Raw genomic sequence first — 3,048 nt, forward strand, 5'->3', positions numbered from 1 at the left:
AAGTCTTCTGGCTCCTTTTTCAGGACTCTTTCCATCAGTCTCCCTTCCTTTCTTGAAAGATTTCTTTAAAAGTATTCATCATTCTATTTTTTAAAAACTCATTTTATTGATGCCATTAGTCTTTATATCAAAGCCATTTTTGTTCCCTTAACACTCCTTTGTGACAAAGAAAAAAATTATGCAAAAACATCCAGTGTGGTGACTGTATCTACAGTGTAGACAACAACATTCTGCTATAAGGAGATAGGTATGTTTCATTACTTTTCTCTGAGATCTTCACTGGAAAAAAACATTGATTTCTTTGTGAGGGTGTTGGTGTTTCTGGGGGAGTAGGAGATGATGTTTATTTGCTCACAAAAAGACTCATCAAAAAGCCTTTCTCTTATATTTAAGACATGATGGCTTATTGTTTGCTCAATAATTATTCACTTTGGGTATTAGCCTACTTTATAGAACAAGAGTGAAAAAAATGGAATGTATTTAAATGGTGAGCCTCCGACTACTGATGGGATCCTAGAGAACCTATGGTATCAAAATAGGTATAGAGGCAGCACATATGCTACAATTGGGACGATATAGAGAAGATTAGCATGGCCCCTGTGCAAAGATGAACTACAAATTTGAGAAGCTTTCCATATTTTGGGGTATAGAGTGTGTTCAGGAAAGACTAGTACTTCTGGTGAGATGACTGTCAAGCCCTTTTCAGGGCTGCTTTCCATCTTTAGTGTTCACCAGTTCCACGTAACTCTCACCTGTGGCTCCAGGAGGCTGTAGCATGCACAGCAGCCACATCTCAATAGGTCATTTTGGCAGATGGGCTAGAGATGTCTCAAACCCATTGGTGAGTTGGGAGGTGTCTGCCCCAAGCGTGTGAAGACTTCCTCTGGTGGAATGGGTGGATGAGAACAATGTGTTCCAATGGCCATGAAGACAGCCAAAGCAGGCACTGTGGAGTTCTTAGAGCTTGGTTAGACATCAAAGATGCCAAGGTCATCCACTGCGTCTTGAACCATCAGCGGTCATCTTGATTCTGTCCTGCCACTGGACTGTGATGACTCTGGAAGAGAGAATAAGGCCAATGACTTTGTGCAGCTCTACCTCACTTAAATCCAATTTATGCAAGAATCAAAAGACATCACCCATACCATTTTACCATTTTACCTATCTCAAAGTCCTGTGGTGACAGGCAAGTGACAAAGCAGCAGGTGTAGATACCCTGGGAGCCGTAGTCACAATCCTGCAAATAGGCAGCCTAAGCTATAGGATCATTTTCTCACTGGAAGCAGCAGTGGGATTTGGCAGTCCCCTGAGTCTGAGCAGCTTTTTAAGGATCACATTGCTCACCTGGTGTGAGGGAAGGGCTAGAAAAGGTGCCCTAAAAATTGTCTACTTACCCAATCCTGGCCTGATTACCATGGCAAGCAGGGAATCCCACTCTGTGGTTGAAACACACAAAAAAATGGACAAAAATGTCTGCAAAGATGATTCCACTCACCATTGGCACATGGAATGTGTGCACACTTAACACAAAATCCAGTAGACCTGAAAGACAAATAGCTCTTGTTGCAAGAGAAACTAACAAGTATGACATCCAAATAGCAGTCCTGAGTGAAACAAGTCTGGCAAATGAAGACCAGTTTACTGAAGTTGGAGGTGGATACACATTTTTTGGGAATGTCCACAGTGAAGGGGATGGCTGTGAAGCTGGTTTAGGTTTTGCAACCAAAGCTCATCTAGTAAACGAGAGTGTATGCCTACCAAAAGGAGTGAATGACAGGCTCATGACAATGTGATTGCCACTTGCAGGAAAATGTCATCATTATCAGTGCCTATGCTCCCACCATGATGAATCCTGATGAGGTTAAAGAAAAATTTTATGAAGACCTGGAGACCTTATCATCAATGTGCCAAAAGGGGACAACCTTATAATTCTGGGTGACCTTAATGTCAGAGTAGGCTCAGACTACCAGACTTGGCAGGGAATCCTAGGGAGGAATGGAGTTGGAAACAACAATAGCAATGGTCATTTCCTACTGAAGACTTGTGCATCTCATGACCTTCTCACCACTAATAATATCTTCCATTTACCTAAACACAATAAAATTTTGTGTATGCACCCTTGCAGCAAGCATTGGCATTTAATAGACTATATGATTGTTAGAAGAAGAGACAGACAGGAAGTGAGAGTGACAAAGGCAATGTGTGGCACAGAGTGCTAGACCTATCATAGACTTATCCTCTCTAAATTAAATATTCCCATTCAACCAAAGCAGAGTCCCCAAGGCAAAATGACTACCAGAAGAGTTAATGTCAACAGATTAGACCTCTTCTCTGAGCGAGAACAGTTTGTTGCTAACTTGGAGTGAAAGCTGAGCCAACATACAGTTGGCAAGAGTGGAGCAGAAAAGGAGTGAGCAGCTTTCAGAGATTTGCTGTATAGCACTGCATTTGCTCATCTGGGTCAGAACACTTGCAAACACCAAGACTGGTTTGATGAAAATGATGGGAAAATTCAGAAGCTGCTAAATGAAAAATGAGAATTCCACAGGGTTTACCAGCAGGGTAGCTCATCCATCTCTAAGAAGGCACCATTTAATTTAATAAAAAAATAAAGTACAAACAAAGCTTAGAGAGATGCAGGATTCTTGACTCAGTAAGAAGGCAGATAAAATTCAGTTTTGTCTTGATAGTAGCAATCCAAAGCTTTTATGATGCTCTGAAGGCTATTTATGGGCCAAAGACTTATGGTGCTTCTGAACTACTTAGTGCTGATGGAGCCACATTGATTAGTGATAAGGATATGATCCTAGATGGGCTGAACACTTCCATAGTGTTCTCAACAGACTATCATCAATCAATGCTGAGGCCATTGTCCGTTTACCTCAGGTTGAAGTCAATCCCTCCCTAGCTGAAGTTCCAACTGAAGAAGAAGTTTTGAATGCCATTAAGCTCCTTTTGTGTGGCAAAGCACCTGCTGCTGATTCTATTCCAGCTGAGATTTACAAAGTAGGGGTCCATTGCTCATACAAAACCTGACTGAAATTTTGC

General features: G+C 41.5%; 1 non-coding gene across 1 annotated transcript; it reads left to right on the top strand.

Moving 5' to 3' along the window:
* Positions 1–539: 539 nt before the first annotated feature.
* Positions 540–642, top strand: LOC114023201. Its single transcript, XR_003566760.1, has one exon. It is a non-coding gene; the product is annotated as a U6 spliceosomal RNA (small nuclear RNA).
* The last annotated feature ends 2,406 nt before the right edge of the window (positions 643–3,048 follow it).

This window comes from Vombatus ursinus, unplaced genomic scaffold, assembly GCF_900497805.2.
Source record: "Vombatus ursinus unplaced genomic scaffold, bare-nosed wombat genome assembly UNPS02014816.1, whole genome shotgun sequence".
Lineage (NCBI taxonomy): Eukaryota > Metazoa > Chordata > Mammalia > Diprotodontia > Vombatidae > Vombatus > Vombatus ursinus.